Source organism: Macaca nemestrina, chromosome 13 (genome assembly GCF_043159975.1).
Source record: "Macaca nemestrina isolate mMacNem1 chromosome 13, mMacNem.hap1, whole genome shotgun sequence".
NCBI lineage: Eukaryota > Metazoa > Chordata > Mammalia > Primates > Cercopithecidae > Macaca > Macaca nemestrina.
Window position 1 is genome coordinate 21,023,008 of NC_092137.1, and position 14,619 is coordinate 21,037,626.

Sequence of the window (14,619 nt, forward strand, 5' to 3'; positions counted from 1 at the left end):
CAAATAGGGATCAGTGTTGACAATGATTAATTAGCCTATCTCTTTTCTGCCTATGACAGCATTATAATTGCAAATGATGCCCAGAAGCTGGAAAGTAAACTTCAAACATTGTAGATGGAACCGTGCCCAGGGTGGCCTGTTCACCCAGTGACAGCAGGCATGTGTGAGCAGGTGCACACACAACCCCCCCACATACACAAATGAGAAATATCAGAAAAAATGGCACATTTAGGTGAATGGTTCAGGTGGAAGATGGTAGGGTGAGCCGGTGTCAACCAAGTGTAGGCATTCCAGATGGATGATTAACCCCTGTGAGAAGCAAAAAGAAACTTTCCTTCTCCATCATTCTGCTACCCAAGAGATAAGGTCAGAATGTTGAGTCGCAGTTCCTCCTGGGAGAGAAGCCAGAAGTCAGCAGGGTTCAATGTGCAGTGAGGAGCTGCGTAAGTGAATTATCACCCTCTTGCTAGGTGGATGTCATCCTTCCACCCGCCCAGGGCTGGCTGCAGCCCCACCTGCTGCACTGAGTCTTTCTCTGGGACCAGCCCGGTTAGACTTTGTGGCTTGTGACTCTGATTCCCTGTCATTCAGTTTCTAGGCAGGACAACGATGATGAAAGGCCTTCATACAAACCTGCTGCTGTTGTCCTGAACTTACATTTTTCTATTATAACATTATTGATTTTTCATGTGTTTACCTGTTACCTTACCAATGACAGAGAGAAGCTGGGAGAGCGAGAACCATGTGTAATTCACAGATTTGTACCCCTTGTCCTCTCTTCCTCACTGACACCCTTGCTAGGCCAGGGAGATGGTAGCCAAGCAGTAAACACTGAGATTATCATGTAATATGGTCCATGTGAATAGGTTTCTTTCATATGCACACTTCATTTTTACTCTTGGGTGTTGCTGCTTATGTTTACGTCTTAATTTAGAATGCACGGTGAACCTGGAGCTGTAGGAGAGAGGAAGGGTCTGGGAACTGGGGTCATGGGACAGTTTCTGCAGCTCTGGGTGGCAGTCCTTCATCTGTGTGATGAGAAGACAGGACTGGACGATCTATCTCTTAATCCCATTCAGCTCTTACTACTTCGATTCTATGGAAACTCTGGGACTGAAAAAACAAACACATACATTATTCTGGGCTCAAACCCCATGGCTCTTAGAAGCTGTGACTGAGGATCTAGAACCATCAAGCAGGAAGGATTTTCTGGGAGGCCGCCGAACTCTCCAAAGACCTGTGCCCACACTGCCCAAGAAATAGAACCCTTCATTCATTTCATACAGATTTCCAAATCAGGGGAGGGCACGCCCTCCTGGGGATACTGGGGCACAGGGAACCGCAACTCTCCGGAAGTTCTTCCCCACATCTAGCTTTAGGCTTCATCTTTGCCTGACCTCGGATAAGCTTTCTTAGATATAACTTAGCATTTCCTTTGAAAGGCTTTTGGTCAGCTTTTGTCAGCCACTTCTTACACTTTTAAAAAAAGTTTTCTTTATGTTCTCTCAAGACTAAGGCTCGGAATGCATTACCTCAGAAGGCCGAAACCAGTGCTGGTGCTGGACAGCTGGGTGGATAAACACACCTCCCCATTCCCACACCAGCACTGCTTCTCTTCACGTATTATGGAGCCCCTGAGCACGCTCCTCCGAGAGCTTCCAGACCAGGAGAAGGGCAGATAAGACCTCACAGCTAATAATGAGCGCACTTAATGTGCCCAGTGTGGGGTCTACACAGTTAGACTATAGTGGTACAATGTGCGTCTCAGGGGTCCTGGAAGGGTGAGATTGAAATGGCTCTGGGATGGTTGGCAGGAATTGGGTAAATGAAGAGGGAGGCACACCGAAAGTGCAGTGGCAGGAAGCTGGGAACGTATTGGATGTGTCTGGTTGCCTGTGACGACGCCAGGTCACTGGAGTCTCTGGGGAGACGGGAGACAGGGGGATAGTCAGAGGCGGATACAGTTTGCTATGCCCAGGCCAGGGACAGAGCTTTCAGGCTGATGAAGCCTTTGACTTAATTTGACACTAAATGTAGTACATATGGCGTTGAAACTCGGTTGTGTAGAAGGCCATGAGAGTTGGGCTGAATTCTCCTTGTCCAGAGCTATGAAGGGAGATGTAGCAACAGGTATCTGTAGTCTCAAACATAGATAGGATCATAGAGACCAAATCATGACTAATAGTCTCATCTTTTAGATAGAGAAACGGGGGCCTCAACAGTCTAAGATGTTTTGTTTCATTTTGTTTTGTTTTGTTTTCTTGACAAGGACAGAGGTAGGGCGAGAACTTGGATCTTCAGTTTATAATCTAGGTTATTCATTCTACCCTAATTGAACTAAGTCTACATTGGCTACACAAAATTGCTTGGAGATTGCTCTTTGGGTCAGGCACGGTGCCTCGAGCCTGTAATCCCAGCACTTTGGGAGGCCGAGGCGGGTGGATCACCTGAGGTCAGGAGTTCAAGACCAGCCTGGCCAATATGGTGAAAACCCATCTCTGCTAGAAATACAAAAATTAGCCGGGCATAGTGGTCAGCACCTGTAATCCTAGCAACTCGGGAAGTTGAGGCAGAAGAATCACTTGAACCCAGGAGGCGGAGGTTGCAGTGAGCCGAGATTATGCCATTGTACTCCAGCCAAATGACACACTGAGACTCCACCTAAAAAAAAAAAAAAAAAAAAAAAGACGAATCTTTGATTATCACTGTATTCTCTGTGTCTGGTGCCTCATGCCTGTAATTCCAGCACTTTGGGAGGCCGGGGCGGGTGGATCACCTGAGCTCAGGAGTTCAAGACCAGCCTGGCCAAGATGGTAAAAACCCATCTCTGCTAAAAATGCAAAAATTAGCCGGGCATGGTGGCTGGCACCTGTAATCCCAGCTACTCGGGAGGCTGAGGCAGGAGAATCGCTTGAACCCAGGAGGTGGAGGTTGCAGTGAGCTGAGATTATGCCATTGTACTCTAGCCTAGATGACAGAGTAAGACTCCACCTAAAAAAAAAAAAAATGAATCTTTGATATCACTGTATTCTCTTGTGTGTTAGTCTGTTTTCATGCTGCTGTGAAGAAATACCTGAGACTGGGTAATCTATAAAGGAAAGAGGTTTAATTGATTTACAGTTCCACATGGCTGGTGGAGGCCTCAGGAAACTTACAATCATGGCATAAGGTTAAGGAGAAGCAAGGACCTTCTTTACATGGCAGCAGGAGAGAGACGAGTGAGGAGCGAAGGGGAAAGAGCGCCTTATAAAACCATCAGATCTCGTGAGAACTCACTCACTGTCACAAGAACAGCCTGGGGGAAACCACCCCCATGATCCAATCACCTCCAACCAGGCCCTTCCCTAAACATGTAGGGATTGTGGGGATTACAATTCAAGATGAGATCTGGGTGGGGACACAGCCAAACTATATAATCTTATAATCTATTTCTTATTGAAAGTAAAAAATTTCATTGTTTTTTTTTTTGTGGGTTTGTATTTAGAATAAATATGATTATGTAACTCATTACATAGAATCATAGAAGTTCAGGGCCTAGAAGGGCCATAAGATTTTTGAATCCACCTCTTCTCCGTCAATCTGGAAATCCCTGGGCACTCATTAATAGGCTGCCTAACTGGTGGAATTTTATGAAATTAGATCATGTTCTAGGCAGCATGCAATGAAGAGCTTCCAGAAGGGAAGCCTCTCCAGCCTGTCTATCTACAGATGGCCATATGGAGCCTGCACATGTGTGTCAGTGCTCTGTGGTCATATGTCAGGTCTCTGCTATTTCTGTCCCCAATCTGGGGCACAGACCGTCCATCACAGGGAAAGCTGGGAATGGTCAGTACTGAGGTGGAAGTTTTTCTGACACCATCTTTACCTAGATTCTGAAGTTAAAACCAAGTAACTACCAGAATGGCCTGATAATGTTTTCATCTGTGTGTTTTTCTCTTTCTGATAGCATGGAGAGGGCTCATGCCATCACCAGAGCCCAGACTGCTTGGGTTACTTGGTCTTCAAATAAGACAGTGGGTGGAAGTGGGTCATTTAACACCAGGAGTTTCTTGGGTTTCTCTTTTTAGTGGTGCACTTAACTTCTAATAGAGTTATTTCAAAAAAATAATGGCCACCTTTAGGTGTTCTAAGGCCCATCCTGTAGAGGAACTTTTAAAAAACAGCTTTATTGAGATAAAATTCACATAGCATAAAGTACATCAATTTAAAGTATGCAATTTGATGGGTTTTAGTATATTCACTTATCTTTGAATATACTAATGGATTTGCAACAATTTTAGAATATTTTAATCACCCCCAAAAGAACTCTGGTACCAATCAGCCATCACCCCTTAAGTTCCCTACCTGTCCAGCCATAGGCAACCACTAAGCTACTTTCTCTCTCTACAGAATTGCCTGTTTTGGACATTTCATATACAGGGGGCCAAACAATATGTGTTTTTTTGTGACTCCTTTTTTTCACTTCCTATATTTTCGAGGTTCATACATGTTGTAGCGTTTTATTCTTTTTTATTACTGACTAATATTCCATTGTTTAGATATGCCACATTTTATTTATTCATCAATTAATATACATTTGCGCTGTTCTACTTAACAGCTATCAGGAATAATGCTGCTATGAATATCTGCATTCAAGTTTTTATGTAGACATACGCTTTCATTTCTCTTAGATGTATACTTATGACTGAAATTGCTGAGGAATATGGTAATTTTATGTTTAATCATATGAGGAACTGACAGATTGTTTTCCAAAGTGGCTACACCATTTTACATTCACACCAGCAATATATGAAAGTCCCAATCTCTCCACATCCTTGTCAACACTTGTTATTATCTGTTTTTTTTTTATTATTATTATACCCATCCTAGTGGATATGAAGTATACCTCATTGTGGTTTTTATTTGCATTTCTATGATAGCTATTGATGTTGAGCATCTTTTTGTGTTCTTCCTGGCAATTTGTATATCCTTTTTGGAGAAATGTCTACTCAAATTCTTTGGATTTTGAATTTTTAAATTGGAGTATTTGGACCTTTTATTATTAGGTTGTAAGAGTTATTTTTGCCTTCTGGATTCAGGTTTCTTATCAGGCATAGCATTTGCAAATATTTTCTCTTATTCTGTGGGTTTTCTTTCCACTTTTCTTTGAAATACAAAAGTTTTTAATTTTGATGAAGTTCAATTAACGTTTTTCCTTTGTTGCTTTTCCTTTTGGTGTCATATGTAAGAAACTGTTGCCCAAAACATGGTCAAGGAATTTTACTCCTGTGTTTTCTTCTAGGAGGTTTATAGTTTTAGGTCTTATGTCTAAGGCTATGATCCATTTAGAGTTAATTTTTCATGTATAAAGGAATCCTTTTGAGCCTTGCTGTTAGAAATTTCCAGGTTCTGTGAGCCTGTAAGTGGCCCTGAGTTACCTCTTCTGCCTCCCTGCTAATAGGGTGTGACCTGTTCCCAATGCGGGTGACATCAGCCCTATTGCTCAATGAGCAGAATCAGTCCTTATCAGGGACTGTTCCTCCCTGGGGCTTTTCAAAGAAGTGACCAGAGTCCCAGTCACTGAGAGGACAGGCCCTGAACCCTTGCCTTTTTAGATTAAAAAAATAGAGATATTCTTGGTCTCCGAAGCTGAAATCCCAAGCTTCTTTTAGAGTCTGTAATGTCCTGATAACCCTTCTTCCCTTTTCATGCGGAAAGAAAGTGTTCAGTGGTTAGAGACATAAGGCTTACTCTGTATCCAAAACAGCTTAACATGTTTTACAAGGAAACATACAAAATTAGCAACAAATACATTTTTAAAAAAGTGACATCAAATACCTTGGAATGGTTGCTTTTGGTGTGAATGAGAAGAGGTGGGAGTGGGGATGCGGAGTAAGGATGGGGAACGAGAAACAAGCCGACAAAATGAGATAGTAACTTTCACAGACCAACAGTTGCAGTGTGCAGATGTTGAAGAGGGTGAATACTTAATCTCTGCTCCTCAGTGGCAACAGGAAATTGGCCTATCATTATAACTATATATATATTTAAACCCTAGTATTTCTCAAGCACCAAAAAATGGACCCATCATTGTGATAGTTAACTTTCATAAATGATCTCATTTGACATTCCAAAAAATCTGCAAAATAGATATTTTAACCAGCCATCTTACAAATGAGGGAGCCAGAGTTAAGTTGTATATAACTAACTAAATTCTATTGTCTTCATTATATAAGTACAAGTACCTAGAATGGGCAGTTATGAATATGTAAGATCAAATGACCAACATAAGATTGAGTCTCAGTGACTTTGGTGTAAGCACATGAGTTGCCCTCTATCTGCAGAAATAAGCTACTATCTTATTAGCAAGATCTGCAGTCACACAACGCTTTACGATTTGTAAAGGGCTTTGGTTTCCATTATTTCTTTTAATCCTGGTAACTCTGTGAGTTTTACATTACACATCACAGGTGAGGCACCTGAAGCTCCTTGGGGTTAAAAGACTTTCCAGGATCACCTGGCATATAAATAGCTGAGCTAGAACTCAAACTCAGGTGTTGTGACTTTATATCCCATGCAGCTCATACTCCACCATCCTGAATCTCAATGAGAGGATTAGGAAACCCGAGATTCTTTATGGCATTTGTTAGAAAAATAAGGCAGGGGGATTCTGAGCCTCAGTGGGCTCCCAGGGAGGAGATGCAACACGAAAATATCACAGCAATTCGCTGCCAGAGAAGGAGATGGGAATTAGAGGCATTTCCTAGGGGCTACCTTTGATAACATCCAGATTTCTGATGAAATGTGCTTAGGGAAAAGCATAAACATGCTGAAATACCTGTGCTTGCTGCTGTTTGGATGTGTTCTTAATGTAAATGCTGTTTATTACAATTTTTTCCCTTCTATATGTCTTCATGCATTTTCCCCAAGTAGGTAAACAAGAAGCCGGGCTCAGCCATCTCAGTTGTTTTTTAATACTTATCATGCACGTGTCCAAACTGTGGCTTTACATGGCTGATCCTACCGGATTAACGATCTGGAATGTGAGATACTGCATCACGCCCAGAAAATACCTCTGAAAATGAGTTGGTATGAAATGATGTGTCTGTCGCTCATTTTGGACCAGGCCCTGGCACTGGAGTCCCTTGGGGAACACTGGCCAATGGCCTTCTCCACCACTGGCTGACCCCCAGGCAAAGCTGGAGGCCAGCTCAGTCATTTAATTTGAACAAATCCAATAGAAAATGGTAAATTAAGGCAATTAATTAAAATCATTCTGTTCTTCTTGACTCTTGCACCTTTTCTGCCTGGACAATTTAGTTGAAAGTGGTGATGGATGCCTGAATTATCCAGATAAGTACTTCTTTCTCCCTTCATTAATAACAGCCGTGGCTCCTTGTGAGCAGGCAGATGAGCTATTTGCTCCCTTACTGGTCAGAGAAGTAAGAGCCTTCCTGAAAGGAGGGAGGCTGAGAGGTGGGAGAGTCAGGTGGCACAGGCAGCTTCTGAATCTGCCTCACTGAGGACGAGCCCCATCCTCAGGACAGGTGAGCTCTGGTCTTGAGCCTGATTCCCCTCCCAACACCGCTTCCTTCTCACCCCCATCTCTCACTGCCTTTCTCCTCTCTTTCTCTCTCCATGGCACTCACTCTCTCGCCCCAACACCAAATCTCAGTAGCAATCTCCACCCTCATTGGGAAGGTGGTCTGTCCTGTTCTTCCTCCTCTTTCTCACCCTTGCCATCTGGTGTCCCAATCTCTCTGAATTGGTTGGTTTTCTGAGTTATTTTGTGAACGGGGATGCTGGCACATGTGGAATTTGCTACTTGGCTGCCTTAACAAAGTACCACAGACTGGGTGGTATGAACAATAGACACTGATTTCCTCACAGCTCTGGATTCTGGAAGTTCAACATCAAGGTACGAGCAGAGTTGGTTTCTTTTTTCCCCCTCATTGCTGGATTCGGGATTTTGTTTGTTGTTGTTGTTTTGTTTTGCTTTCTGTTTTGTTTCGAGGTGGTGTCTCACTCTGTCACCCAGGCTGGAGTGCAGTGGCGCAATCTCAGCTCACTGCAACCTTCGCCTCCTGGCTTCAAGCAGTTCTCCTGCGTCAGCCTCCCGAGTAGCTGGGATTACAGGCAACCGCCATCACACCCAGCTAATTTTTGTATTTTTAGTAGAGATGGGGTTTCACCATGTTGGCCAGGCTGGTCTCGAACTCCTGAACTCAGGTGATCCACCCACGTTGGTCTCCCAAAGTGCTGGGATTACAGGCGTGAGCCACCATGCCTGGCCTGGATTTGGTTTTTAATATTTAAGGTTTTTTGGTGTACATATATTCATAAGTTAAATGGGACTATATTTTTTCCTATCCTTTTGATTTTACTTTATCTATGTCTTTATAACTCTGATAAGCAGCATATAGATAAATACTTTTTTAAAATTTTACTTTTTAAATTGATGAATAATAGTTATGCATATTCATGGGGTACATGTACATGGGATACATATAATGTAACCAAATTAGGGTAATTAGCATATTCGTCATCTCAAACATTGATCATTTCTTTGTGTTGGGAACAGTCAATATTCTCCTAGCTATTTGAAACTATGTAATGTAACATATTATTGTTACCTATAGTCATCCTCAGGTGCAGTAGAACACTAGAACTAGAATCTATCCTGCTGTAATTTTGTATCCTTAACAAATCTCTCCCTATCCTTCCCGTCCCCGATCATTCCCAGGCTCTAGTATCCTCTGTTCTACTTTTAACTTCCATGAGATTAGAGCTGGTTTCTTTTGAGGCCTCTCTGCTTAGCTTATAGATGGCCATCTTCTCCCTGCATCTACACGTGGTCTTCCCTCTGTGCATGTCTGTGCCCTGAGCTCTCCTTATAAGGACAACAGTCATATTAGATTAGGGCTCATCCTAACAACCTCCTCTAATCTCGTTACCTCTCTGAAGATCCTATCTGCAAATATGGTCACATTTGGGGTTAGGGTTTCAACACATGCTTTACTTTGCTCGGGCTGCCTTAACAAAAGAGCTTCAACGACAGAAATGTATTTTCTCACAGTTCTGCAGGCTAGAAGGTTGAGATCAGAAGGAGGGCTGTCTCCCTTGCTTTCAGACAGCTGCCTTTTCACTGCATCTTCACATGGAAGGAGGATGAGTGGGGAGAGAGCTCTCTGGCACCTTTTATAAGGGCACTAATTCAATCATGAGGGTCCCACCCTCATAACCTCACCTAAACCTAATCACCTCCCACAGGCCCCATCTCTATATACCATCACACAGGTGGTTAGGGCTTCAACATATGGATTTTTGGGGGGCAGAACTGAGCCCCTAATAGCTTGAATGGGAACCGCAAACAAAAATACGTGAGCTCCTTACAGTTGGAATGGTACAGGTCTACACTTCTGGCATTTCCTGAGAAAGGTTTCCAAAATCTTTGATAAGACTCTGTCAGCTGACTAGCTGACCAGGCACAGTGGCCCCAATGGTCTTGAGAGTGCGTCGAATGTGGCCTGCCCAGTGTCTGAGTGCTTCCTGAGATGGGCTTTGGTCGTGGTGTGTGTGGCAGTGGAGAAATGTTGTTGGAGGTTGCGTCTAGGGCACAACACTGGCAGATTTGCTACTGTACTCTGGTGACCACACAGCCATGAAATCCTGTGGCATTCATTCCAGGAGTAGGACAAATCCAGAAAACCACTGCCCTAGACCACTCATAAAGCCTTTGAGCAGCAGCAGAATAACCCAGGAAGAAGAACGATAAAACTTGTTGACTTTTGCCCTTTGGAGGCTATTTTTCTCCTAGCAGAGTAAACGCATCCCTAGGGGATTAAAGGCAGGCTCCAGAGAGCTATGAACTCCCACGCACCTTCAAGCCAGCAATCCTGTTAGCTCCAGAGATAACACGGCTGCTAACCTTGGCCTTCTCAGGAAGGGCAGGTCAGGGCTTTGATGCTGTGAGTGATTTGGTTGGGAAACAAGAGATATAAGGGTATCCCTTGTACAAAAGAAACACACTAAAATAACTATAAATTAGAAAAAGATTTATTTACATGAGATATTAGACTTCTTCAGGAAAGTACTGGAAGAAATATTTTTGGCTATTCATTTATGATATTTTTAAAGTGACATCGTAAGAAAGGCACAATAATAGTATATCTGGTAAAAATGATATTAAACTAAGACAAAAAATTATATTGCTTGTCTAAGTAGTGTGATGAACACAACAGCAGTTTGGCTCCATTATGGTCAGAAAATTTACTCTCTGATTTCAATCTTTTAAATGTGTTGAGGCTTGTTTATGGCACAGAAGATGGTCTATATTGGTGAACATTCCATGAGCACTTTAAAGAAAGTATGTATTCTGCTGAGTTTGGTATAGTTTTCTACAAGTGGCAATTAAATCTTGTTGGCTGAGGGTGTTGTTGACTTCCTTTACATCCTTGCTGATTTTGTCTGCTGGTTCCATTAATTGCTGAGAATGGGGTATTGACGTCAGCACTTATAAATGAAGCTGGGGCTCAAAAGCCAAAACCAAACACACTGTGGCCTCCAGCTCTCAATCAATCAATAAATCAGTGACAAAGCATTTATTGGTTAATTTCAGCATCCTTGGCCATATCCTGGATGGTGAAGGAAAGAGGAGATATGGGCTTAGTTAAGAAAACTTGGTATTTACATCACGTATGAAATAGATATGTATAGTTTCATGCTGATGTGCAGAAACATTTGTAAGTTCCCTTTCTAAAGATTTTTGTTTTTTGCTCTTGTTGCCCAGGCTGGAGTGCAATGGTGCAATCTCGGCTCACCGCAACCTCTGCCTCCCAGGTTCAAGTTATTCTCCTGCCTCAGCCTTCAGAGTAGCTGGGATTACAGGTATGTGCCACCACACCTGGCTACTTTTTGTATTTTTAGTAGGGATTGGGTTTCTCCATGTTAGTCAGACTGGTCTCGAACTCCTTAGCTCTGGCAATCCACCTGCCTTGGCCTCCCAAAGTGTTGGGATTACAGGCGTGAGCCACTGTGCCTGGCCCCTAAATAATTTTATATGTGTTCAGTCAATTCATCCTGTTAACCAGACTTGGTTGTAGGTAACCATATAGAGCAATAAGAAGAAAGGCAGGCCTTCCACATGCTGGGTGATCTATGGAGCAGCTTACCCTTGTTATAGAACAAGTGGATCCTACACAGACTCGGAAGATACCCACCATGTATGCAAGGCTAGGCACTGATGCTTCCTTTGTTCATGCATCTCTTCTTTTTAAGGATGTGGACTACCAGCGTGGCTAGGAATGCAAGCTCTGAAGCCAGGGGCCTGTTCAGTTCGGCCACTCACTAGCTGTGTCATTTGGGACATGTTATTTAATTCCTTGGGCTTCTGTTTCCCTATCTGTAAAAAAGAGATCACAATAAATGGTACCTACCTGATAGGGTTTTATATTTATTAAATAAGTTAATACAGATAAGATATTTGGCACAGTGCTGGTACTTAGTTAATAGTCCATAAATATTAGTTATTATCATTGGTCTATCAATATATCCTTTCACGTTCAGTTCCCTTTCTTCTATGGGTCTGGGACCTTCCGGTGTGCAGACATAACATCCACTTCAGACTCTTCCCCAAGGATACCAAGATGAGTACAAAGTGTTTTCCTTTAGTTTACTTTTAGCAACACCTATATAGATAGTCAAACTATAAGACCAAATATCACCTTAAGAGAGGTAAAGTGGCTTCTGGAGTCATGGGTGGTGGCCAAGTAAGATGAACTGTTTTGGCAGAAGACCCCAAACTTCTGAGAGATTTTGCACATCATTCCTTTGGAGGCTAGCAGAATGGCCAATGGACATTTTTGTGCTACTTGTGTTTTATTAAATATGTCCATCTCTTTTTACTAGGTGGATTTCACGTTTTTAGTGGAAATGCTAACTTCTTATTTTATAAAAAATTTGCTCTTGCTTCTTATTTGGTATCTTTATATCCTCAGTGTAGTTTCTGCAGAAACTATGAAACTTTCAAATTATTTTTTCAGGTAGGCTATCCCTCCATCTCTCTTTAACATCTATGAAAAACAAGTAATAATCTTCTCACGTAATTTATAAAAAATCATCCAAAGCATAGCTATGGGATAGCATTTGCAATTCAATTAAAAAAATCCATGGTTGGGCTGAAAGTTGAGTTACCTTAGAACGTCCCCAGTGGTGTGGGGGATGTGCAGGGCTGCCCTGATCACCAGTATCCAGGACCCCAGACCCCAATTAGGGATGGAAAGTAAACCCTTACAGTGAAGTCTGTTAGAGAGTATTCTAATGTTAAGGAATTTAGAGCTGGAATTCATCGTTTTGTGATTTGTTATGGTAGGGAAATACTTTCAACATTTTAGTTTCATTAAAGATGAATACTACACGACAAAATGCCCCTCCCATCCACTAACCCTATCAGTTGTTCCAAACCTTCTCAAGGCTGTGGCTCTCCCAGATCTCCCTCACAAGGGAGAAAGGACTTTCAGCTCTTGGGGAAGTTTCTTAGTGTCCAATAATCTTCTTTACTTCACTCACCAAGTGTAGGGGTTTAAGGAAGCCAAGATTCTTTAATTTTTATTCCCCCTCCTCTCACCCTCTGAATTCTGCATTAATTATTTTCTGACCGTCACAACTCTTTTAAAACCACATTATCATATTATTCAAAAGATGTCCATTACAGGGTCTGGTTTCAACTTATACATACGTTCTCAATATATATTTACAGACCATCAAGGCTTTTGTATGCCAGGTTAAGGATTCTAGATTCCCCATAAAAAGGAAGATTCAGTGAGGGATCCTGTATACGGAGAGATGAATCCTGCAGAAACAAATACACTTAAATGGAGGACAGAGAAAACAGGAACACAGAAAAGAGAGGCCCAAGAAATAAGAAAATATACAGAAGAGAGTGGTGGTGCTGATTTTGCTTGCCCCAACCCTCCCTAGGTGGAGATGGCCATTGAAGGCTCAAGTCTAGGCTTTGCCCACCTGGGCTCTGAGCCCATGAGACCAAGGCTCACAGGATCTGTCCATGAGACACCTCTTCCTCACTAATCAGTCAAGCCAGTAGTGGGTCTTCCTGTCCTAAACCTGGTTCCACTGTGCACAGAGAGCCCCTGAGTCCCATGTCCTAAAACATGTGAAGGTTGATTAGACCAGTTGGGTCATTCTTGTCATAGTGAACCAAATAAGACTCCAGGGGCCAAGGGGAAAAAGCACTTGGGGCACAAAGCACGTGCTCCAAGAATTAAATTTTCTGCAAGCCCGGCTGCTGAAACAGCCTGGTGTAACCCTAAGACCAGTTTTGCCTAGTAGCTGCCAAAACAACCTGCCTCTAAGATTAATTTTACCTACTACTGTCACTCACTAGTCAGAGCCTGCCAGCTCCCAAAAGCTTCTCTAGTGCCAAAGAGTTTTCTTTCAAAACAGTATGTGACATTTCTCTTTCTGATAAAACTCCCAATCTTCTCTTTGTTCTTCAGGCTTAGGGAAGACCAGGCAGTCTGTGTGTTTACCTTGAATTGCAACTCTTGCTTCCCAGATAAAAGGTTTTAAATTTGGAGATTTGTCTCTGTATATTATTTGACTTCAGCAGATACAGTCTCTGTGAAAGCAGTGGTGCAGCACAATGGTTGAGAACCGTGGCATCTAAAACTAGCTGGCCTGGGCTTGAGCCCTATTTAGGCATTTATTAGTCATGTGATTTTGAGCAAGTCACTTGACTTTCTTACACATTAGTTTCCTCACTCTAAAGATGGAAATAATCACAGCCCTACCTTATAAAGTTGCTCTTGTGATAAGAATTAAATGAATTAACATGGCTTTAAATGAATTAACATGGCTTAACAGCATCTGGCAAAAGTAGGTAAGGACTTATACAAACTTTAGCTGTATACATTGTTGTTATTGTTTCATTGTTATGTGTGCACAAATCATGGTTTGCAGGACATCTCCACTTACTGGAGCTTGCATGGCTGATGCACCACCTAGCCCTTGCTAGCTCCTCTTCTGTTGCCCTCTGCTTCCAGCGGGATGGACTTTCTCTGGAAGTAAAATGTGAGCACCTGTCTATTAGTTTGAACCATGTGTGACATTGCCATTTTTTATAGGTCACAAATTATTGAACATTGAAGATTTTCTATGGCTTAATCTAAAATAATGCTCTTGGCATAAACCTGCACACCAACCTGCATTCACACTCTGAATTATGATCTCGACCTCCGTTTTGAGAACCAGCTCTAGTGTCAGCTCTTTGAGTCCTAGACTTGCCCATTTTGGGCTTGCTACCTCCTCTGTTAACCCTAGGGCTGAGGAGTGATAATAATGATGATAATAATAGAGGATCCTCTATAGCTAAAGGGTATATATGATAGTTGTAAGGGGAACAGAAATCACTCCAACTTAGAATAGTGTGACTGGCATATGTACCCTCAGATTAGAGTAGTTACAACATAAGACATAGATGGTCACATAGTAGCCTTTCACCCCATCTGCCTCATAAGGATCCCTAACTTCAAAAGACTAATGTTAATTAGTAAGTGATAGTGGTCAACTTCCAGTTTAACATTAAAATATTTACATATCATGGGGCTACTTCCTAGTCACACA